The sequence below is a fragment of the Colius striatus genome, chromosome 3 (genome assembly GCF_028858725.1).
Source record: "Colius striatus isolate bColStr4 chromosome 3, bColStr4.1.hap1, whole genome shotgun sequence".
Taxonomy (NCBI): domain Eukaryota; kingdom Metazoa; phylum Chordata; class Aves; order Coliiformes; family Coliidae; genus Colius; species Colius striatus.
The window spans coordinates 2,342,355-2,367,685 of NC_084761.1; positions in this window are offsets into that span (position 1 = coordinate 2,342,355).

The window sequence follows — 25,331 nt, forward strand, 5'->3', positions numbered from 1 at the left end:
TGATGCATACAGCCTTAAACTGGAAACTTTCACTCTTTGCATAATTTCATAGGCTTGGCTTGTGATTGCTTCAGCTTTAGATGTTTTAAGACATCCAATATACAGATGCCAACTATCTGGAGACAACCAGGTTGCAGGTGTAGACACAGACTGAAATATCTGAACTTTGTGGTCAAGGGCTGCTAACTGTGAGAAAGAAAGAAGGAGTTGTATAAATAAACTGATGATGTGCAGACTTTGGACTGAAGGAACATCAAGACAACTATCACCAGATGGTCCTGAAGACCTCCAAAGACCTTCTTTGTGATTAAGAGTGTGTGCCCAAAGGGGACTGACACTATGTGAATGATTGCTGAGAAGATAATGACCATGCATACACATTGTGAGGAAGCTGGTGCATGTGTATGTAACAGGGTAATGCAAACATTGCCTGATGCACCATGCTAGGAGGAACTATCCCCTGTGCACTTGGAGCTGCAATGAGGGATTCCTGCTTCCTACAACTCCAAAATTGAGTCTTAAAGAGTTTTGCTAGACTGGCTTTTATGGTCTCAATGGCATTGGGCTGGGGCTGTGAGAGTGCCAGTGAGCTCAGGGGGATGCTGGGCAACTTAAGGGGTCTTCCATGGAAAGGGAGAGTGGAGGAGGAGGTCACAGGCCCTACAGAAGAATCCCCAGAGAAAAGGGTTTGGGGCTTTTTTTCACTGGGTGCCACAGAACTGGAAATAAGAGAGGGGATGGGAAAGGCTTATCTCTGTTCCTGCAGACCACACAGCCTCCCTCCTGCTGCTGGGCTCTCTCTGCAGGGTCAGGATGTCAGGGAAGGCACTTTGAGCTGTCTGTCATCTTTTGTGTGTGTTCCAGGGCCAGAAAGGAGAATGGGTCATCTCTGGGGGTTGTTTGGGCTGAGAACTGGTGACTGGACTCAGGCCTCAGACATCAGCAGAGGCTGAGGAGTTGTGAAGCATTGTGCCCATGACAAGGGCTGGAGGGGGGAAGGGAAAGTGCCCTTCCCTCTGCCACCACACCCGGGCTGCTCCCCCCTGGCCCCTGCTGATAACGGCGGTCCCTGTGGCTCCTGTCCCTCCTCCCCAGGGGAGAACAGCATGACAGGGCACTTTCATCCCCAGGATGTGGGTTGGTGTGAGCAGTTCCAAATGCCCACATCCAGTTTACTCCATGCAGTAGTTGTTGGTTCCCTGTAGAGGTCAGGAATGCAGTACAGAACAAGTTACCTTCCTTTTACTGTTCTGAAGTCTGCTGCAAACCCGTGGTGCCAGGTAGACCGTGGCTGCCAGCTCCGGCCTGGTCTTACCCCCTCCAGTCATACTCTGGCATCAGGAAAGTGGCACCATGGTCACATAAAAGCAGTGTGTGGGGAAGAGGAATAGATAGATATTATGTTTGCAGAAACACACAAGGATTTGAGGACATGGTGGTAACAGGTTTGCCAAAGCACCAACGTGTGACCAATTCTGAGCAGCTTGGTCCTCCTTTAGCTACTCTGGTGGGTCCAAGAAACTCAGAGCTGGTCTGGTCCTTGCTTCTGCCATCTGGAGAAGCTGCAGGGCAAGAAGGCAGTCAAGTATGGGACAATGCCCAGCTACAGGAGCAGCAAAGCTCAGAGCCTAGCAGCAGACCCACAGCTCAGTGGAACTAACCCCATTCCCTACCTGGCTGGCAGGCTGTGGTCACCACACACTGCCCCAAGCTTTGTGGGGCTGTAAGAGGGCCTCACACAGTACTTGAAGACCTTGACACAGTTCTCCCCTGCATCTGCCACAAAGAGGTGGCCGAAGGAGGAGCAGGCCAGGCCGGCAGGCCTCCGCAGCCCTGTGGACACCAGGCAGACGGGAGCCCCGTGCTCTGGGAACAAGTGAACTGTCCGGCGCTGCTCATCTGCCACCAAGATGCTGCCGTCCACGTCAACACAGACCCCAGCTGGGTTGCCAAAGCTGTGTCTGTATTTGCTGCTGAGGGAGCAGAGGAGCTTACGGCTGCTCATGAAGACCTTGACGTCTCCACACTCCTCGCTGACCACAAAGCCTCCCTGAGGGGCTGCACTGACGTAGCGAGGGCCCTGCAGGTTGGAGACTGAGTGGACGTTGAGCGTTTTGAAGGCATGGTCCAGAGCAAAGCTGTGGACTTGGCCTTGTGCGTAGTCTGCTACCAAGATCTTGCCCGTGGAGTCTACTCCAATACCCCTGGGGGAACCAACCTCTTTGATCTTTATCCATTCCCCCTTGGAGAGGCCGGTGTGAGGGTTGAAGATCCAGATGGCTCCGTTCATCATGTCGGCTACACCCACCATTCCCATCCGAGTCACAGTCACGTCTTCTGGCAAGAAAGTGCTGCTCTCCCTCCCTGTTTGCTGGCAGGGCAAGGACTGCACCTTTTGGCCTGTGCTGCTGAGGGTGTGGACCCAAGGAGCACTCTCAGCTGTCACATAGATGGAGCCATCCAGGGAGCAATGGATTCCACTTACTCCCCCGTAGCGGCTGCCGGTGGGGTTGGGGATCTGTTGGATCAGATTGTCCTGGCAATAGTGGAGGAGGTTCTTAATGTTGTCCAGATCTCCACACAGGCTTTTAGCCTTGTCTGCCAGCTGCTGGACTTGGTGCTGTGTGACCATGCCCATGCCACGCTGGCTGCTCAGCAGAGGGCTGGCTGTCTGGAGCGTGGCTGTTGACTTCAGCTGGAGGCTGTAAATGGTTTTCAGAAGATTCTCCTTTTGCTGCCTGGTCTCCAGAGTGTAGTCCATGACAAATCTCACGTCCCTGTTTAGGGGGAAGCAGTAGGACCATTACTGTCCCTACCTGCTGCCATCTCTGGGGGCACAACTCTGAGCTCAGGTGATTGTTGTCTACCCAGGTGTTGGTGCTAGTCCAGACTCACAACAGAGAGCAGACCAGAGCCCTGCCAGACAATGACATGCTCAGGATGTAAAGACAAACAGGGACCATGGCACACAAATGAAAGAGTCAGCAAGCTGGAAAAGCCAACCAAAAAAGTCCATCAGCTTCAATGATGGCTTGGCTGGTGCCTGATTGGCCTGAGGAGCTCTGTGAGGAGAGCCCTGTGTGTGAGCACATAGAATGGGATCTCCATCTCTCCAGTTACTGAGGTTAATGCCTTCTCTCAGGCCTTTAACACTTCTGTTATATATAAAACACCCTTTTTTCTGTAAGCCTCACCTCTCCAGTCTATGCTAACACTTGAGACACTGAGGATGACTAATTCCTCCACTCCCATGTGGGTCAGATATCCTACCAGTGCTTGCCCAGTGCATGTCTTTGCTAAGGATACCCCCTTCCCAATCCAAATCCATTTATTCCTGCAGCAAGAAACAACTTATCAGGAAAAAGGGAAGTATTGCCCTGAAAGACACTTTCAACCAACAGGATTTTTTCTGATATGGAAGCCACCATGAGAACCACAACTTCTCTCTTTGCCTCCCCTCCCTCTGCTTTACAGCCATGAGTCCCCCCAAAAACCAGAGGTGACAGCCCAGCCCTGTTGTCTGCTCTCCAGGAGCTGGCTGGAGCACACAACCAGGAGCTGTTGAGAGAAATGTGGCATCATTGAAGTTAATGCAGAAGTTAACTTTGCTTTAAATATGCTTATAATTAATATTCTAATGGCCACATTTGGTTGTTCTGAGTTGTTTGCACACCACTCCTCCACCTTTATCACCCTGTGTCCCATGATTGTATGGTATCATGTGCTCTACACAGCCCAAAAAAGTAATGCTGCCCCAATCCACAGCTGGGCTGGGCTAAAGACACACTGGGTGCAAATTGTCCTTCCTCTGTACAAACACCACAATTGTTTAAAAAAGTCATCCTCTGAGCTCTTCCAGAGCTATCAAACACAAACATGTGCTGGTGAGGATGAGTGTGAACACAGAGAGAAACCAATCTCTGCTGGTTTTAGAGCCTGGGAAAAGCTTTTTCACCTTCTTCCCCCAAGTGGTTGAGCTTTGTGTGGTGTGCAGCAGCAGAGAGCTGCTTGGTGGAAGCAGGCCCTCCCTGGGACTGCTTGTGGGTCCTCCTTCAGAGCTTGGATAGAGATCAAAATCTAAGCAACTAGATTTTACAGATGGGGGAAACTGAGTCACCTCCAGGAAGCCAATGTGCCAGCCACCACACACCCAGCAACAACAGCAGCCACCTTGTTTCATGGGTGCTGGGCACTCAGCTGAAGCTGCCACCAGACCCTCGGTGGTGTGTCCTGAGCCAAGCCTCACTCACACAATCACAAAGTGGTGGGGGTTGGAAGGGATCTCCAGAGCTCACCCAGTTCACCCCATTGCTAGAACAGGTTAACCTTGATCAGGTTGCACTCAAGGGTCAAAGCCCAGAAAAGGGAGCCCTGATGCTGTCCCCAGCATGGCTCAAGCCAATAACCACATATGTGACCATGAGCCCAGCTCAAGAGACCTTGTACCTGTGTGCTGATGTCCTGGGGGCTGCCTGTCCTTCCCTCCCAGCAGCTCTGTCCTGCTCCCTCGCTGGGCTCAGGGCAGCAGCACAGGGATGTTGTGTTGTTAGTGACGGGAGATTGCCCTTGAGGCCAGGTAAACACAACAGCTCCTCGTGCTGACAACCAGAAGCAGCAAGACAAGGGCTGATATGTGTGGTTTTCATTCCAGTGCTGGTCTCATGCCCAGAGAGAAGGTGCCTTTCCTCCAGGATCAGTCCACATCCCCTCTACTTGCCCCTGCCAGAGAGAAACCCCCAAGGACCCAGTTGCAGGGACCATTTTGGGGCTTTTATGGAGAGGCAAAGGGGCTGATTTGCTGCACCTCACCCTTAGTGTAAGACACAGCTGCTGGGGTGGGACAGGGATACTCCCACACCTTCAATTAGGGCTCCTGCCTTGTTTCAGGGCTTCTTCTCTGCCTCCCTGTGTGCTCCCAGCCTGGACAGTGTGTGGTTGCATGGCTCAGGTTCCTCGCTTGTAAAAAAGGAGGCTGGTGGTATTTGCCATGTCAGGCTTTGAGGTCCAGAAATGGAGAAGCTCTAGGAAGAGCAGCCAGGCCTCCTGGGCACAGCCTCTCTCTATTTACATGCTGCTTAACCCTGATTTCCCCCAGCTGGGCAAGGCCACCTTTGGAGTTGATGGTGGCATTTACCATAGAATCACAGAATCAATTGGGTTGGCAAAGCCCTGGGAGCTGCTGCAGTCCCAGCCCTGCCCTCACCCTGCCCAGCCCAGCACTGACCCACAGCCCTCAGCACCTCAGCTCCACGCCTTTGGGATCCCTCCAGGGCTGGGCACTGCCCCAGCTCCCTGGGCAGCCTGGCACAGGGGCTCACACCCCTCTCAGGGAAACAGTTGTGCCTCAGCTCCAGCCTCAGCCTCCCCTGGGGCAGCTGCAGCCCATTGCCTCTTGTCCTGTCATTGCTGCCTGGGGAGCAGAGCCCGACCCCCAGCTCCCTGCAGCCTCCTGGCAGGGAGTGTCAGAGAGTGCTGCTGGCTGCCCTCAGCCTCCTCTTCTCCAGCCTCAACACCCCCATTCCCTCAGCCCCTGCCCAGCCCCCTTGTGCTCCAGCCCCTTCCCCAGCTCCAGTGCCCAGCTCTGGACAAGCTCCAGCACCTCAAAATATCCTTCTTGTAGTGAGGAGCCCAACACTCAGCATTTGAGCTGTGGCCTCACCAGCACCAAGTACAGGAGGACAATCACTTATCAGTTCAGCTCAAACAGAGAAGGTCAGAAGTAAAAGCAGAGTGAGCCAGGCACAGCCTGCAAGGGGCTGGTCAGAGCCTGCCCTCCCTCCCTGGGAGTGCTTGCTGACAGTGCTCAGGCCACCTTTGCCTGCAGTGACTTGAAGCATCCACCTTGAACCCGGCCAAGGCATGAAGCAGTTTGTGTCAGTTCATTACTGAGGTGGGCTAAAGGTAAATGAAGTTTGGAACAGACTCCTCTCCCCTTTTGGGGTGCTTGGAGGGGCTGTGTGTGCCTGGCCTTTCAGGTGAAGGAGGTGGGCTGGAGTCAAGCTGGCTGGAGGAGCTGTGGCATGGGGATCTGTCTCCAAAGCCCCAGGGCTGGGTGCTCCTCTGGCTGTGTCTGAGACCTTCTGGTCCTGTATCAGTGTATCCCCAAAGCTCAGAGCGTCTGGGAAGCTGCTTCAGACCTCTTACCAGACAAAATGACACAAGTAACTTGACATGACAAGCACCAGGGCCACTCCATCCCAGCCCCAGCAGGATGGTAGGCAGCTTCAAAAACCATCTCCCAGGGCAACAGGGTCTGACCTTTTGTTTCGCTGTTGTGAGCTCCATCACCAGGATAAACAAACACAGCCTGGCCCTGGGGCTCCCATTCACCTTTCCAGGACCATGGCTCTGTCACAACCCGTTTGAAAGCCACCCCCAGAACCCCAGGAGATGCCTGTGCCATGGCAGGGCCCTGGCACAGCCCATGCCCACGCCAGGAGCTGCAGGGACAAGGGAACAGTCAGGCTGCCAGAGCTGGAGTTGGACCAGAGGAAAGAGAGTTTGGGTCCAGTTCAGGCTTTCCTGGAGCATATTACTTGCAGGCATTAGTGGTGAACTTCTCCCTTAGCCTAGGGACAGCAGCTCTTGCTCCACCAGCAAGGCAGAAGCCCTGGATCTACCAGTCCCCATGCCCAGGGCCATGGTGCCAGCCTGGCACTGTACTGTGTGCAGGCAGCTGTGGGGTGAGCTGATGTCACTGCTACCTACTCACTGACTCCTGGGAAAAAAGCCCCAAACCCATCCACTGAGAACATTCCCCTGTGTAGAGCACAACTCCATGTGTGGGGAGAGGGTCTGGAGGCCAGGGATGGCCTCAGCATCAGTGGAGTGTTAATTGTCATGGTGTGGTGAAACCCTCCTGTAGCTCAGGTCCACGCTGGAGCACCCCAGCCCTGAGGGTCCCAGCAGTCCCCAGCCTGCTGCAGGTCACTGTGAGCACGGGGGGGGTCTGGGCTGAGGGCTGGGATTGCTTGCTGAGCAGTGATGGGCATGAAGCTGGGCACTGGGCATGGTCTGTCATTTCTTTGCATGGACACAAGGAGGCTCCTTCTGTCCGGACAACCGGGGGGATGGTTGGCACTCGGTATCACCCACACGTGCCTGAGAGTGTGTGTAAGTGCAACACAAAGTCTTGTCCCAGAGCTGTGCAAGAGCTTTTGGAGGGAAGCTGAACCACCTTTGCACGACCACACACAAACCCCATGATCTCCATCCTGATCAGAGCCCCTGTCCCAGCTGAGCTCCCCACAAAGTGCCTGCAGTGCCCAGCTGGGGACACACAGGGGTTTGGGGGCACCCTGGGGGACAGTCTGGGACTGGGGCTGGGGCTTCCCAAAGCCAGTTACATGGAGGTGAGAGCAGGGATTGAGCTCCTCTCCAGGCATCACAGAAATCCCTTCAGGAAGGAATGTTGTAACTACTCTAGTCCCTAAAACTACCCTGGCACTGTGCTCTGGCCAGCCTGGGCACCCCAGAATCCCTGCTGCCAGGTAGCTAACCTGTGCAGGAGATTCTTCAGGGCCTGATGAACCTTGATGAGCTCTGCAGGGCCCTTCCAACCCCCACTGCTCTGGGATTCTGTAAACTCCACTTTCTGTCCCCTGTTCCCACCCAAAACACAAAGTGGCTACATGCCTGAGTGCTCCACACCTAAAATTAGGGAGGAAATAAGAGTGGCTGTGGGGATTTGACCTCCTGCAGCCCCAGATCTGGGAAAATGATGTGGGTCTTTTGGCTTTGCAGCAGCTGCTGCCTGGGATGGGGGAGCCAGGGCTGCTCAGACCCCCAACCTGGCTGTGCAGATGCTCCTGGCTCTTCAGGCAGCTTCTGCCTCGCAGAAACATTTCCTTCTCCACTCTTCAACCCTCAGCATCTTCCCCTACACCCCAAGGGTGCAGCAGCAAGGGACACCCAGCACTGGCTCCTTGGCACTCCTGAGCATCTCCCACGTTGCCTCAGTGTCCCTTTGCATGCACCCTCCATGGAGTGGGCAGGCAAAGCAGGAGCTGATCAACCATCCTTGGCAGCAGGGATCTCACCCCACCTTAGCCTGCCATGCCTGAGGGAAACCCTCTCCTTCTCAGCTTGGCTGCCTTCAGGAGCATCAGCCCTGGTGAAAGCCAGAGAGCTGTTCTTGCCTGCCCTAAGTCTTTTAAGTACTTAAACCCTCAATGCTTCCCTCTTTGAGTCTTTGATCCAAGTCCAAAGCCAGAAAGGTTCTGCCCTGGGCAAACACCCAGGAAAATGATCCATCCAGGAGCAGGGAAAGGGAACCTCCAATTGCAGCAACAGATGGGCAGGGGGAAAACACAGCAGGGAGACTTTGTAGCTCTTTTTCCTCATATAAAGCTGAGGGGATGGTATAGCTGCTCCCCAATGCTTCCCCCATGCTGGCTGCAAACCATGGCAGGATGGAGAATGCAACCACTCCCCAGCAGTCCTGGAGCTGCAGTGCCCTGGGACTGCCCTGCAGCTCAGTGTCCGTGGCTACTGGGGGTTGCAGTGTTTGTTTTGGAGTCAAAAGGCTGCAGCAGTGTCTTGGCAGGGACAGGGAACAGTCAGCAGGGCACAGAGAGACAGCTGTGGTGATGGTGAGAGTGGTGAGTAGCAGTAATGCTGCTGCCACAAACCAGAGGAGCCAAGATGAGCCACAGGCAATGAGTGGGATGATGCCTTCTGGGCTACCTGAGCTCTGCTCCTCTTCCTCCCACAGAGGTGATCCCAAGAGGATGAGGAGGGCTTGTGGTTCCTCTATAAGAGATGCAGCTTGGGTGAGAGCAGGCAGCATCACAGGTTGGGCTGAGCATCCATGTACCCTCCCAGATCAGCCCTCTGCCAGGTCTCAGCATATCTGTGGTGTGCCACCAGCCCTGGGGATGACATTTCTGCCTCAAAGGGAGTCAGCATCCTCCCCTCCTTGCTCCTAGAGTATGGACACTTGGTCATTTGGTAATGTGTGGCTGAACTTGATGTTCTTAAAGGTGTTTTCCAACCAGAATGATCCTGTGACACTTCCAAGCAAAGGCAAGGACGAGGCTGAGAAGAGAACTGAGGAAGAGACAAAGAGAATGCTGTTCCTCCTGGCACTGCTGGTATCTTCTAGGACACTTTGCTTGGAGCTTCTAAAATCACCACCACTCCTTACTTGAGGTCATGGGGAAACTCCCCTCAGCTTGCAGTCACTTGGCAGAAAGAAAGCCTTGCAGGGTGGGAAGAGCAAGGTGTGGTGGGACATGCTCCTTTGGGGGCAATTCCTCATTTGTCTTCCAAGCTGCAGAATCCTCCCAACCCTGTATCTCCTCCTGCCCTTGGCTCCCAGTTAAGGAGCACGTGCTGCCCTCCCTCAGCCCTGCTGCCACAGCACAGCTGGTTCATTACCTCCCTCCTGCTCCAGCTTGGCTTTGCAGCTTCACAAGTCTGCTCAGAAATCTCCCAGCCGACCTTGGCCCTTCTTTAGCCCACGGTTGGTAACTTTCCACTGCTCCCAACTCTGGCCTGCCCACGTTGGGGGAAGAGAAAACTGGTTGTGCTGAGCAGGAACCACTTCTTGTCCTTAGCTGGTTCCACCTGGTAGCCCACTGTTACAAGTGAGCACCCAGCTCCTTGGTCCTGCCCAGGTGGGTCACAACATGCACCAAGTGATCAATCAAGACACAGCTGACAGGTGAGCTCAGCATTTACCTTCCCCTTATCATTTCAGCCATGGCCTTCAGATTTAGGTGGTCCCAAGTCACTTGGATGTCCCCCATCCAGCTGCTGATTGGTGTGTGCAAGGGGTTAAATCACCCTGGCATCAAACAGGTCCTCAGTTCTTGGTGCCACAGTGGGTGGCATCCTCTTCCCCTGAAAAGCTGAGTCTACCCAATGGTGTTTTGCAGCTCTGTGCCTTGGGCTGTGGATTCCCCTACCAGGCTGTGGGGCAGCAGGAGGAGGTGATGCCCACCACAGCCCCTGGCACTCCCCGTGCAGCCCAGAGGCTCTGCAGCAACTGTCCTGTAGCATCCTCAAAGCTCTAATCCCCCACATTTGCTGTTGGCCCTTTGCCACCAAAGCCAGTGTCTTTAGGATGTTCCCCTCATGCTTGGGCTTGCCCTGCTCACGAGAAGCAGCCTGATGGGACATCCTGTGCCACCCTTCCCCACAAACTGTGGCCCCATCCTTGTGCCCCTGCACCATCTCCCCTTGCTGTTGGCCCCCAGCAGGAGCTCACAAGCCACACCAACACAGCTGGAAAACTGCTTGGTGATGCAGCAAACCCACCCTCCATGTCCTTTACTCTCAGCTTCCCTGGGGCCACGTCCTTGTGCCAATGGGATGGGGAGAGCAACCACCTCCTCCTTTAAAAGGAACCTTGAAATCTCCTTCCTTCCAGTGCCTTGCCCAAGATAAGCCTTCCCTGAGGGTTTGTTTATTAGGAAACTTCCCCCCTCCTAATCCCTGAGCTCTCCTTTGCTCTTGAACCTGGAGGAGAAGGAATACTTGAGCAGGAGCAGCTGTACTCACCTGGGGTTAGAAACCCATAAAAGTTGTGCAGCTCCATTGACCAGGTGCTGCTGGGCTCTGAGCTGTGCTGGGGACCTGCTGTGACCCCACGTGTCCCCAGCCCCAGGAGAACAGGGGCTGCTGGCCTCAGCAAGACAGGGGAGGGATTTGGCTGGGTCCTCCTGCTGTCGATTGGGACTGGTCCTGGCTTGGCAGGAAAGTGGAGGGGGACATACAAGCAGGGGGACTTTGGTCAACCATGACCAAGAAAGATGCCTATCAGGTGGGCCTGCAGTAAAGGGTAGGTAATGGCTCCATATCAGATGCCTTTAGGGTGACCAAATAGCTGTGTAATGGGCCCTGTGATGGAGAGGGCTGAAGGCCCTGGGGGTGCAGATTGCAGTCTGGATAAGCCACCAAGGTAGTTCAACTCCCATCCATTATATAAATGCAAAGGTAAGGGCTTTCATCTTTTCAACTCGAATGGTGCCACCAGCTCAGCCACCTCTTGAAGGTCCCATCCTGGTGGCCCAAAGGCAGGTGTCCCTGGGCTGGGGACTACCCTGGACAGCCATGGTAGGTGCCATGGGGGTGCCACCTGCACCCCTTGGGACAAGAGTCAATGGCTGAGCAGCAGAGTGACACTGGGGACGTGGGACTTGACCCTGCACCCTCCTCTCTGTTACTGTGTAAATGTCCCCAGCATGGGACAAGCTGGTGGATCACCATTGCTGATCCATCAAATGAAAACAGTCAAAACTCTAGGTGGTGCTGCTCTGGCAGGGGGGGGTTGCACTGGATGATCTTTCAAGGTCCCTTCCAACCCTTAAGATCCTGTGATTCTGTGACAACCCATCCATGTAAATCCTGACCATGTGCAGCCAACATCAACCTCTGGCCACATCCTGCTGGTGGCTCACCCTGAGCCTCCAAAACCCACGATGGGGAGCTAGGCCATGGAGTTACTGCATGGTGTGGAGCTCCCTGGAGAGGACAACAAAGCAGACAGCAGCAACTCCCACTCAGAGCTTTTCCTTTTAATGGTTTGGTTGGTTTTATTTTGTACATTCGTCGAACTGTGAACAATAAATACTGTGTGATTGGCCTCCACCTCACACTTGCTCCCCCAGCTCTCTGTGGAGGTGAGAGAGACCATGAGTGGCATGGTGAGGGGCTGCTGGTTCTGCTCATGAAGGAGTTGAGCACCATGAGGCAGAGCAACAGCCCAGCTTGGGGTGACAGGATGGAGTCAAGGGCTGGGGAAGGAAAGGTGGCTTGGTGTGCAGGCAATATCTCAAAAGGGGTGAAAGGCAACACTGCCTGGTGGTGTGGGCACAGACCTCCTGCTGAAACCCAGAGCTGCTGGGCACAGAGCTCAGCTAACCCCCTGGTGGCTTGGACCTTTGAGTTCAGATGGGGGTCTGCAAGGAAAACAGCAGGATGCTTGGGGCTGGGAGGAGACTGGGCTCCTGAATGGGTGGAAGGACCTCCATGTCTTGTTGTTCCCCAGAGGAGATAAAGACTAGATGGGCAGGGAAGGATGTCCCAGGAAAATGGGGCTCCAGCTTCTTGGCTGTGCTTGTGGGTGCCCTACTGTGTGCTGGATCAAGGTCCTGGCACGAAAGATGCACTTAGAAGCTGGTGTTGGGGAGGGTAGGGAGCCCTGAGATACAGGAATGGGGACACTGGTGTGGGGGACAGTGGCTGCCAGGGCTGTGTGAGGGAGTGAGCTGGGAAGGGGTGTGTGACAGAGGAGCACGGGGTGATGGAAGAGGCTGCAGAGAGACTGGCAGGCTGCTGGGGGTGGGTAATGTGAGCAAGGTGCCTGGTATGGAGGAGGTTGCTGTGCTGAGAGATGTGCATTGTGTCTGCATGTGAAGGGCTCGCTGGGGCAGAGGGAGGGGAGGTCTTTTCTGTGTAAAGGCAAAAGAAGGAGCCAGACACTGGAAGAAAAGTCCCTGCAGCCCAGCAGTCTCCAGAGGTGGCAAATGCCCTTGGCAGAAGTGCTCAGGACCCAGGTGGGAGCTGCAGCAAGGTGGCTCCTGTGTGGTCTGGTCATTGTGTCTGGGAGGATGTTCTTGTTTCCACACTGCAGAAAGTACTTGGCCCCTGGGTCAGTCCATCTGGGCATCCAATCCCCTGCTGTGACCCTCAGGCCACCATGGTGCAAAGCCACCGTGTCTTTGCTGCACACGAGGTGACAGCCACGGTCTGTTTGAGGACAAGCATGGCTGGACCGAGGCTCGGCCTTGCACACACCCTGTCTGTGGTCCCTTCTCTCTCCTCAGACCTGGAGCAAAAAGTCCCTGAGTGTCTCCAATGAGAGGGCTGCACGAGCCTTCTGCTGAAAGCTTGGTGCTTCAGGACCAAGTTGCTGAGGCTCTGGAGCATGCAGAGCCCAGGAGCACCGTTCTTGACACTGGAGCAGGACAGGGACTGTTTGATTAAACCAGGGGATCTAGCTGAGACCTCACGCAGTGACTCCAACCAGGCAGTGCTTGAGCTTTCATCCGTGGGGGAAGAGGGGGAGCAGAGAGGTGAGACTCTGGGAAGGTGAAGCATGAGGTGGTCAAGTGAGATCCAGGAGCTCTGGAGCAGGGTGCACTTAGGGGTCTGCATGCAGAGGGCTGTGGACACACACCGCATCCGTCTCGCCGGGAAGGCTACAGGACAGCGAGCGCTGCACGGCCCGGCAGCCCAGCGGCCCGTCCTCGGCGGTGACCGGCAGCTGAGGGCCCTGGCCGGCGCTGGACCTGCCGTCAGAGCAGAGCAGGACGCTGGAATCCGCCTCACACTTGGTGGGACGGCTGTAGTAGGGCTCCATGACGTGGCGCAGCTCCAGGGGCACGGCGAGCGGCAGGACCTCGGCCTTGATCACGGCGCCCAGCTGGGCCTCGGCCGAGGCCGCTCGGAGGCTCTCGGAGCGGCTCATCTTGAGGAGCAGGTCCATGGTTTTGTTCTCGGCCTCGAGAAGGCAGCTTGGCAACCCCTCTCCATCTCCAGCTTCCCCGGTGGCTGGACATTTGCTGAGGGCTCCTTGGTCTTTGCCGTGGAGCTTCTCGCTTGCCAGGCTCGTGTTGCAGGATTCTTTCTTGGTCTGCTGGAGCTTCTCCAGACCTTCTGGGGATCTCTTCACCGAGAGGTCCAGAGGCCCCTCGTGGGGTTTGGTGGCTTTCTCCAGTGCCTGGTGGATGTGGTAGAGCTCCCTTCGGATTTTGACCAGCTGATCCCTCAGCTCTTTTTGCCCTGGGGTGTCCTCCTTTGCCAGATCAGACAGTTTCTTCTCGACCTCTTGGTACTCCTCTAAGGTTTTGGACAGGTCCCCAATAAGCACCGTTGTGGCCTCAGAGTCTGTCATGGTGGCAGAAGTCTCTTGGGGTCTGCTCTGCTTGCAGAGGCCGTGGTCCAGGCCAGCACCGACAGACAGAAGAACTTCAGTGTCATTGCTCCTTTCCAGTTCCTCAGGCTGGCCTATGAGGACCTCTGTGTGCCAGTGGTCCAGGGCCTTGGGGATGTGGCCAGGGTTGGCCCTTGAACCACTGCAGAGAAGAAGTGGGACACCATCAGTAGGGAAAGAGACGGGAAAATCCTTGGGTATATGTCTAGGGACATTACCAGGTTCAGCCAGGGTTCCTCTGCCGTCTGTTACCAGCATAAGGCACTTCCAGGAAAGGCTTTGGTCTGAGCATGCAGAGCCCTGGCTGGACCTCCTCCTGCCATTGCTCCCCCAGGAGGTGGATGGACTCTGACACAGGCACCCACCAACAAAGGGAGAAGATTGTGCTAAGAAGTGAGCCCTCCTCAGCTAGCCAAACCTGGATTCTCCTTCATCCTGGAGCACTGGAGAACATTGAGGACTATCCCACAGTCCTGAAGACCCAGTTGTAGGAGTTCTCTCCAGTCAGCCCCAAGAGCAGGGAAGAGGCAGGTGGAGGCAGAAAACCACGGAGAGCTTCTCCAGAGAAAGCCCCTCCAGGTGCCCAAAGCAGTGGGTTTTACAGTGACATTTTTCTTGGAGCCACAGCTGGACTTTCACAACCAAGGGAGGAACTGAAATTGTGTTTAAAGGACCTGTGCACATTTCTAGCCCCAGGTTAAAGGAAATGTTTGGAAACCTGACCTTCCCTCTGGGCTTTGAAACCAGAAGGCAAATCAAAGGAATGCAAATGTGTGTGTTTAAAATTAGGCAAGGATTGTTCCAGCAACCCTGGGATATCTGAGAATCCAAGAGGAGATTTCCTGGTGCCTGGGGGGCAAAGGTCCGTGCTGCACAGACAACACATGCAGGGGAAAGAGAAGGGCAGCAAGTGGTGACATAACCCAGGTGCTTGGATGCACCTGAAGGCTGCTGAGGTCCTTTGCTCCTGGGGGGCAGAAAGCCCTGCTCTGAGTGAGCATTGATTAGGACCACCAGCCTTGGACTGTGATCAGCCCTTGGGGGCTCATCTCATAGTTTTGAGGCAAGGGAGGCAAACAGTAACAGTAGAGGGTACGAAGGTGATGTTTAGGACCAACCAGATGTGAGGAAGAGACAGAGACATCACAGACACCTTACCTGCTCTGGTAGCTGAGTTTTCCAGGCATCAGCCTTTCAGGTCCTACCAAATCCAGCCCACTGGCAGTGAACTTCCTCTTCAGGGAGTTGCCTGGAGAGCTGTTGGTCTCCAGAGAGGTCACCACCGGTAACTCTGCCTTCCGGACGCTGCTGGGGGCAAAAGCTCCATCCTTCATCCCCACCAGGTTTGGGTAGATGTCACTGACTGGCTTTTTGCGTGGGTTGTTGAGGCTCAAAGCTGAGCTGCTTTCCTTCTCTTGGGACAACCATTTCTCCTCTCTTTCCTGCCCCAGCATGGCTGGGTGGCTGAGCTCAGGGGCTGGCTCCTCTCTCACACCTTTGGACCAAGGAAAACCTGTCTTCAGAACCGGTACCTTCAGCAGCCCCGGTTTGGTTGGCTCGCTGGGAGGTTTGGCTTGGGTTGGCGTGGGCATGACAGAGCCCACCAGCTGCTGGGCTTCTGGCTTGCTGGAGGGCATCTTGCTTTCAGTGAAGGTGTGCTCGAAGAGCAAGGGGTAGTAGAAGCGGGGGAGGAAGGCTGAGTGCTCAGGGCTCTGCAGGGGCTGGAAGTGAGAGGCGTGTGGGTGCATCAGCTGGGCTGTGGAGGCCAGGAAGGGCAGCTGAGCCAAGTGTGGGTGCGTCGTGGTGTTGTTGGCCATGCTGGGGCTCAGGTAGGAGAAGAGGCTGGGGTTCAGAGGGTAGTTAATGCCCAGCAGCGAGAGGTTGAGGCCCTGAGGTTCGTGGTAGTCGCTGTAGGCTGGAGGCGGGTAGCAGGGGATGATGTTGCTGTCGGTACAAGGTGGGGAGACCTCAGGGGTGTTCCTCCTTTGACCATTTGCCACCAGCTTCCACTGTTCCATGAGGATCCCGCTGCTGGCCAGGCATTTCTTTGGCACCTTGCAATGCTTTGGCTTGGCATCTAGGTCTGGGGATGCCATTTCCCTGCTTTTCATCACGTGGTTCTTGAGGGAGAAGACGTCTGTGATGATGAAGTCGGGCTCCACCTCCTTGCAAGGCTTCTCCCTCTTGTTCTTGAAACCAAAGACCAAAGCATTCACTTCTGGTTCAGCTGGGTCACCTTGACAACCCCCTTCTTCGTTTTTCTCTTTCTTCTCCCCAGCATCCACGTCCCTCAACAGGCCAGCAACCTCCTCCTCCTCCTCTTGGAACGGCACACCTTCTTCCCCAGCCCCTTCAGCAGGCAGGATCTCCACCCCTGACATCAGCTTATCCTCTTGGCTGTGCCTGCCAGGGGCCTGCTTGGTCCTGAGGGACCCTCCTGCCATGGCTGAGGGCTCGCAGGGCTCGTGCTCGTCCCGCCGCCCGCGCAGCTGGGAGGTGTCGGCAGCCTGCAGGAGCCGCAGCTCGGGGTGAAGCAGGTTGCCTTTCTTGTAGGGCCAGTCAGATTCGATGAGAAGGGACAGAGAGTTCTTGCACAGGCTGTACTTCATGTGGTTGTAAAGGTGAGACTTCTCCATGCAGGTGAAAGGGCACTGGAAGCATTTGTAGTTGTAGGGCTTGCCCCATGGCCTGGGGATGTAGTGAGGCTTTTTTGGCTTCCTCTCCTTGTGCTTGTAGACTGAGGTCAGCTTGCAGCCCACGTCATCCTTGGACATGGTGGCAGGTGCCTGGAGATGATTCCTTGTGGGCACAGAGAGACACAGCGTGTGAATCTTCCCACCCCTCTCCAGGAACCACTGTGTGCCCTGGAAGGATCCCAGCATGGTAGGGGCTGGAAGGGCCCTGCAGAGCTGCTCCAGCCCCAGCCGCTGCTCCAGCAGCTTCCCCTGGCTCAGGGGGCACAGGAACGTGTCCAGCTGGGGTTGGAAACCTCCTGAGAAGGAGCCTCCACACCCTCCCTGGGCAGCCTGGGCCAGGGCTCCCTCACCTCAGCACCAAACCAGCTTCTCCTCCTGTGCCAGGGGAACTGTTTGTGTCCCAGCTGATGTCCATCACCCCTTGTCCTGGCCCTGGGCACCACAGAACAAAGTGTCCCCCATCCTGCTGACACCCACCCTTTAGGTACTTGTCAGTGCTGCTGAGGTGCCCCTGAGCTCAGGCTTCTCTTCTCCAGGCTGAACAGCCCCAGGTCCCACAGTCTTTCCTCATCAGAAAGATGTTCCAGTCCCTTGATCATCTTGGTGTCCCTGCACTGACCACTCTCCAGCAGTTCCCTGTCTCTCTTGAACTGGGGAGCCCAGAACTGGCCACAGGACTCCAGAAGAGGCTTCAGCAGGGCAGAGCAGAGGGAGGTGAGAACCTCCCTTGACCCACTGCCCACACTTAAGACACCCCAGGCTGCCATTGGCCTTCTTGGCCATAAGGACACATTGCTGGCTCACGTTTGGTTTGTTCTCAACCAGCACTCCCAGTTCCCTCTCTGAGAGCTGCTCTCAGCAGCCAGGGCTGTTCAGGCAAACAACCTGCTCCGTGGTCTTTGGGGAGGTGGATTTATAGGACAGAAAGGGAAAAAAGCACATCCCTGTGCAGCAGGGAGTGCTGGGTACACATTGCTGCTCTGACCACAGCCTGAAACACCACGAGCCCTGCAGAAACAGTGGCCCCAGGGACAGTCCCACCTGGGTGGAAGAATTCTCCATGCCCTGCTACCCACTCACCTCAGCACTGGCACCAAGGGGGCATCACCTTCCATGGGAGCAAGGTGAGAACATGCATGTGATGGGAGAGGGATTTACCTGTGCAGAACTCCTTTGAACTTTTCCCTGAGATGTGTTACCAAACAGCAGAAAGCATCTCCTGCCTGCCCTGGGGACAGGGAACAAGCCATGCTGTGCCTTCCCTGGTGTGGGGCAGGAGCCTGCTTGTACACTGAGCTGCAGGAGGCTTTGAGGACTCTGTGTGCCCACGTCTCTGGAGTTAGAAGCTGATCCCACCATTAAGCTGTGGCCTTGCAGAAAATAGGCAAAACCATCCCCTTATAATAAACCCACATCCCCTGGGACTCTGAGGGAAGCTCCAGGGGTTCAGACCTGACCTGCAGCAGCCAAGGCTGATTTCTGCCATTGCAGTGGGATGAGCTCAGGGCCTCCTGCCTGCAGGTTCAGCACAGTGAGTGACAGCCTGACCACTTGCCTAAAGGGACAAGCTTGTCCTTGAGCCCTCAGACACCTTCTGCGTGCGTCACGCCTGTGTGCCCCGAGAGCTCTGCACGCCCGCCGTGCTGCTCAGGGGAGCAGAAGGGATGCAGCAGCGGCTCTGCAGGATGAAACCCCTCTGAGCACTGCTTCCTGGCTCCAGCCACTGAACCTGGGGTACCCTGAGCATCTCCTGGATGTGCCTGTGCCCTGGTGTCCTGCCCCATGTCCCCATACACCAGCCCTGGGCAAGAGCAGCTGAGCAGGGAGCCAGGCACCTCGGCCCTGCTGTGTTGCACGCCGCCTGTTTGCAGGTCAGTTGAACAAACATTTGCTGTTTATATGCCAGGGGCAGATTAAATCTTTGCTGGGAGACTGGAACTGGTTGTTCCACTCCTGCACACCTGATCCTCCTCCAAACCTTGCTGCAAAAGCTGTTCATTCCCCTCCTGTGCCTGGTGGTGTCCTGCAGTGGGGACAGTCTCTGCTCCCAAGTAATGAGTGACAAGGAGAAATGGAAGTTGCCCCAGGGGAGGTTGAGCTTGGAGCTGAGGCAGAACTGTTTCCCTGAGAGGGGTGTCAGCCCCTGTGCCAGGCTGCCCAGGGAGCTGGGGGAGTGCCCAGCCCTGGAGGGATCCCAAAGGCGTGGGGCTGAGGTGCTGAGGGCTGTGGGTCAGTGCTGGGCTGGGCAGGGTGAGGGCAGGGCTGGAACTGCAGCAGCTCCAAGGGCTTTGCCAACCACAATGATTCTATGATCCCAAATCTCTTCCAACCAAATTGATTCTATTCTAGGGCAAAGCTTCTTCAGTTCTGAACAAGCAATGAACAACCTTGCATGAACGTTACTGAATTAATCCAGCTTTTCAATTCACTTACACTTCACTATATGGAGCATTTCTTTTCTTTCCCTGCCTGGAAATGTGAGGTGTCTGACATTTCCTTGTGCTTCCTAATTTTGCCAGCATCTGAGAAGTAAACACATCTGTGTGGCTGGTTTTTGCCTCGTTTACCTTCAGAAAGCTTTGAGAAAGCTCTGACTGCAGGTTTGACTCAGGCAGCCAGCTCTGCAGGCATCTCTTGATTAGTATCATAGGATCACAGAATGGTAAGGGTTGGAAGGGACCTTTAGAGACCATCCAGTCCAACCCCCCTGCAGAAGCAGCTCCCACCTAGGTCAGGTCACAGATTACCTGGGAACAAGGGTGGATTTTACACAAGGTATCTATGACATACGTGTGAACACACACACAAGCTGCTCCCACCTCCTTCATGCTGCAGAGAGGGACAGGAGAGGAAAGAGCAAAGGAAAAGAAGGGGAGAAGGGTGAGCAAGTGCCTGGTGTGTGTGAGGCAGGAGTGGAGGCATCCCCAGAGCTGGCTCGGGCCCCGTGGAGCCGGCAGACAGGCGTTGTGGCTCCTGGTTGCTGAGCAGTTCCCGCACCAGCAGATCTTCGTGGTCTGCTGAGTCTCTCTCTGCCACAACACATTACTTCCACTGGGCTGTCAGCTGTGGCAGTGGGGGCCGTGCCTGGGGGCACCCTGCACCTGTGCCTGGGAATTGCAGCATCCCTGCTCTCTTCCCCGGGACCGCCCAGGGCAGGCAGAGCGTGGTCAGATGGAGGGAGCAGAGATGCGATGGGAGAAGAAAAAGGGAGAGAGAGAAAGACAAAGGGAAGTAAAAAGAGAGAGATGCCCAGGAAAGAGATCTGCAGTCCCCAATTCCTGCAGTCCCTTCACAAATTGCAGCCTGAGCTCCTGGTGTGGGGGTGCAGGGAAGTGCGTACGACCTGTGGGGCAGCTGAGCTGCATCACATCGAACACCCATCTAGCTCCTGTCTCTAACAACAGGCAAAAGCAGATTCCCAGGAGGCAGGGCAAGCATCTAGAGTACTGCTCCAATTTTCCTAAGCCCTCAGCCATCACAGCACATCCTTTCAGTGGACTGGGTGCTGCTGAAGGCAGCACAGAGCAGTGGAGCTTCCCACTGTGAATCTGTAGCGTGCTCCCAGGGCTCGGTCCCTAAAGCATCCTGCAGCAGGCAGTTCCTGGCATACCATGCAGAGCTTCATCCTTCAGCTTCCCAGCTTGTTGGTCCCCATTTGGTGCCCCACAAGTCTGTGGCTGGAGGAAGCAGCAGCCAGGGTGGCCTCCAGCCACGCAGCTCACCAGCACACCCCTGCTTCACCATCTCCTTTCCAAGCTAGATATAGGGCCAAACCCTTCCAGACCTCTTCCCCTTTCCCAAGCCTCATCCAAACCAGCACTGCATCCCTCTCCAAACCAGCACAGTGTCCCTCTCCACCTGGAGGCTGACATCCCCACACCCACAGGGGAGGGAGAGACAAAAAGGCTCTGCTCAAGTACAGCAGTCTGGCTCAAAGACAGGACTTTTGCAGCCTGTGTGTCCACTGGAGAAGCTCTGTCACTGTGAACTTGTGCTGATCTGCATTTGCAGACCCCTGAGAGCTTTTCTGGCTGGAACAAAGGCCCCATTTCTCAAACTGTCTTTGCCCCTATCCTCTGAGTCCTCCAATGCTGTGTGTGGGCTGCCAGGGAGCTGCAATCCTTCCCTGGGAATTGGCTGACCTCATCCTCACCCAGATGGCTGCAGGACAAGGCATAGAGGAAGGGACTCAAGAAAGGTGTTGAAGATCTCTACCTGTGATGCTGGGATGAAGCTCCTGCCTTGCACCTCATCCTTCAGCTGCTGGCTGCCATGGTCTCTCCTGAGCCAGTCCCACTCTGCACAGGTGAGAATTCATTCACACCTGTGAATGAATGTTCCCTTTACACCCAGCACCAACTGCAGGGACAACTCTTCCCTGCACCTACACCCACCCAGCTGCTGGCTTCTGGGCTCTCCAGGTCCCTCGTGCTCCCAGGGCTCAGCATCACACCAATCTGCATGGTCTCAGCATTGCCATTTATCAGCAGCAATTGCCATCCCAGGGAGCAGAAGGTGGGGGAGAGTGGCTTTTCTGTGGGATCTCACACCAACCCTACAAACCCTTTCCTGCCATTACCCAGACTCTGGTGCTTCCCATGAGGTTTGATCCCTTTCCTACCAGCTCTGAGGCTGGAGCACACAGGCACTGCAGGGAGGGGAGAGGGTGGGAGCTGGGAGCCACTGATCAATGCAAACCACTTTCCCTACACTCCATGCTTTTGCTGCAGGGGCTGCTTGGCTATTAGCAGATATTGGGCCCCTTTTTCTTTTCATAGCCTGGGGTTGTGTGATTTGAGCTTTTAAGCATTTCTCAGAGGCTGGGATGAGGGCAATTGGCCGTGGCAAAGCAAGAGGTGGGGCTGGGAGCTCTGCACCTCCCTGAGCTCAGCCCGTGTGGCAGCTGAGCACTGAACCCCTCCTGGAAAGTGACTGTGTGTGGCCATCCTCCAGCCTCTGCCTCTGGAGGTCCCTACATCTGTGACTGAAAGTATTCCCACGTTGAGTGGGAATATAAGTACCTAAAACATGGGTGTCAGGATGGGAGGACACTTTGTTTTGTGGTGTCCAGGGACAGGACAAGGGGTGATGGACATCAGCTGGGACACAAACAGTTCCCCTGGCACAGGAGGAGAAGCTCCTTTGGTGCTGAGGTGAGGGAGCCCTGGCCCAGGCTGCCCAGGGAGGGTGTGGAGGCTCCTTCTCAGGAGGTTTCCAACCCCAGCTGGACACGTTCCTGTGCCCCTGAGCCAGGGGAAGCTGCTGGAGCAGGGGCTGGGGCTGCAGCAGCTCTGCAGGGCCCTTTCATGTCTCCAAGTCTGGGGTCACCAAACTATGTGCTTCACAGCCCAAGGACAAGCCAAAGTCAGAGTCATGGTCTAAAACTCTGGCAGCATTGGGATTCCCAGCTTTTAGTTTTCCAGCATCCAGAGGGATCTGCAGTTTCAGCTTGGGAAAGCTCACGTTCCCTTCACAGGCAGCTCTTGGTGAGAGCCACCTGCAGACCCAAACCAATCTATAGACCTTCCCAAAGGTCTGTAGAGGTCTATGGAGACCTGGTGGTGGCTCCACCTTTGTGAGCACTGTTTGTGAGTGTGGGCTGTGTGGGATCACCTGCCCAGCCTTGGAATGGGCTCCAATGATGAACGACTCCCTTCTGTGTGCCAGAGCCACAGCACCTTCACACATACATATTGCCCCTAATTATGAGTCACAATCTTCTCCCTTCTGTGCACTTTTCCAAGAGATGTTTTCTACATCTCTGATCTCTCCTGAGCTTCTCTGCTTCTAACCTCCATCCCCAAGAAGCAGTTGTCTGTCCCTGCATCTCAGTTAGCCTGAAGATTCCTCGGGGCAACCCCAGCATCCTATGAAAAGCACACGTGGTGGCAAGTGTTCAACCAAGTGACAATGAGTTGGAGTCATCTTCTGCCTGTGACACACACAGGACAATTCACAGGCTCTTTGAGAGATGAGATCAGGCCATCAAGGCCTCCAGGCTACTCTCCAGAGGTTTGAGGGTCCTCCACCACAAAATGCTTCTCCTACCGCAGCCTTTCCTGCTGCAAGCCCTTGAGGGGAAGCTCTGTACATCTCCTGGTGAGGAGATGTAAGACTGTCTCTCCACATTATATCAACCACCCACACAAGCTTATGCCTGAGCCCCACTACAAGAGTTAACTCTGTCTTCCTCCACCTCCACTTCTGCCTGCTAATGGAGCCTCAGGAGGCTGCAGGCTCCCAGCCACAGTGTCAGAGGCTCGATGGCAAACAGACCTCCAAATATGAAGACAACATCAGTCTCCAAGTGAAAATGTGCAGCTGAATAGAGGGGAAAGTAGCTGTGTGCAAGCCAGGAGGGTCAGCAGCGTGGCTGGCACTCAATGGCATGCAGAGGAGGTGTTGTGCAAGGCTGGCATGGGGAGCAGGGCAGGAGGGGGAATGTCTGAAGTGGGGATGCTTGAGGAGTGCAGGCTGCTGGAAAAGGAAGGCACAATCCACCTCTCCTATGTGGTAAAGTCTGTATCACACCTGTGATGTGCAGGGCTCCTGGAGGTCCAAATGGCACCACAGTGTTGCCTTCCCCGTTCCCAGGCTGCCTGATGTAGCCACCTTTGTGCTGGGCATGATGTGCTGCATGTGAGAAACTTCCACAACCACTCCCTATTGCTATGAGCTCTGAAGTTTCTCCCCCCAGTTACAGCTTTCTCTTTCTCTTGCTGGGCTGACAGCCCAGGGTGGTGTCCCACTGTGATAACTGCCCTGGGAGATGCCTTCTCAGACTTCCATGGGCTAGACCTTTGGGGATGATGGCACATGTCCAGAAGTCCCTTACTCCTGCTCACTTGGTTCTGTCCCCTCCTGGGTGCTACAGCACACAAGCAGCAGTCAGAGCAGGGCAATGTGGGGCTCAACTCTGTGCTGATTCCCCAAATCCACCTCTCCCTCCCACCACAGACCAAGCTATAGGAGGGTCTTCAGTGTGGGCACAGGCATTAGATCATCTCTTCTGCCCCATTGCTAGCACAGGTCCCCAGGGACATCATGCACCCTGCAAAGCAATGAGCTCTGTCACACAACGAGGTGGGTTTTGTCACCCCTTGTCTCATCAGAAGGCTCAATGACCTTCCCAAACCTCTGCAGTCAAGTTCCTCAGCACTAATAGAAAGGTCCTCCTCCTTTTCTCTTTCCATTTACCCTTGGACAGCTCAGACTCTGTAAATGCACTGGGGATGGGAATGCTTTGCTTTTGCTGGCCTAGCAGATCCCAGCTCTTGCTGTGTCTCCAAAGACACCCCAAATATGGCCAAAGATTCCTGTCTTGATATAACCTTTCTCACAGCCTGAGCTCTCTCCCACAGTGTGTCTGCTATGCTTGTGCAGGTCTCCTGCTCCACAGAATTGATCTCCATTTGCAACCACTCAGGTTACCTTATCCCAGTTCCAATCCACTCCATTTCCTTTGAGGACACCTCCCTTCCTCTGCCCTTACCCACACAGGCAATGTCCTTGCAGGAGGCAGTTGTGCTGCTCCAGCACACTTTACCTGTGCTTAAATTCACCCTGCCACCTTCCTGCCATTCACAAGGCTGAGAAAGACTGAGGACAACTTGTTTTGCAGCCTTCCCAGAGACTGAGATGAGGCCAGTCTATCTCCGATGGGTCTGAGCTGCCCGTGCTGCAGGGCACCTTGAGCCAAGGGCCATCACATCCCTACAGACACCCCTGCACAGCTCAGAAGAGCATGGGACAGAGCCTGGGGGATTGGTTGCTGACCCACAGCTGACCCTCTAGAGACTTTCTGAGACGAATCAGTCTCCCCAAGGGCTTCCCAAGCAGAGCCCTGCAGGTGACAGGCACCCAGCTCTCATTTGGGCTCACCCCATGCAGCCAAAAAGCCTTTCTTGATGCATCCTCAGGGCACAGTCACTAGCAGACACACTCATTCACTCCCTCCCTTCTGCTGGGGCCTCCTATCAGTCCAGGAGGGTTGGGGTGGGCAGGAGAGGGGATTGCAGGTCTTGGGGTACACACCAAATACATCCTTCCTTCTCCTTGTCTGGGATCTCAGCTCTCTCATAGAAAAGACCTTAAAGATCATCAAGGCAATCCTCAGAAGATGCCCCCCTCCCCTAGCTTAGAGGACAGGTCTCTTTTTTCAGACAAAACATAGCCAAAATGGGCCAGTGTTTTCAACCACCCCTAGAAAGGGGAGTAATGCTGCTCCCACACCTGGGACAATGTGGGCTTGTCCCTCCCAGCCCTCCCCTGCTCCCAGCTGACAGCTCCTGGCCCTGGCAACTGGCAATCTGAGGATGCAGCCAGCAAGGGAAAGGTTTAAGTCTCAAGAATCATCCCTGGAAGTATTCAAAAGCTGCATAACTGAGGTACTGAGGGTTAGTGGTGGGCTTGGCAGTGGGAGGGGAGGGCTTGGACTTGAAGAGCTTAAAGGTTTTTGCAACCAAAATGATTCTGTGAGCTGACACCTGCAGAGGACTGGGAACATTTAAGAGAAACCAAACTGGGGGGGGGATGAGAGTGTGAGGGTAGGGGGTGATGCACCAATCCTGCAGCAGTGTGTGCAGTACTGACTGCAGCACTGGTGCACTTTGGACACCACATCTGTGAAATCCAGTCCATTGTAAAGCTCATTTCAAAATGACCCCAATTAGGAGCCTCCTCTGCATCTCCCTCCCCATCCTTAGGTGAGCACAAGCAACTCTACCTGCTAAATAAATACATATGCAAAGGGGAAA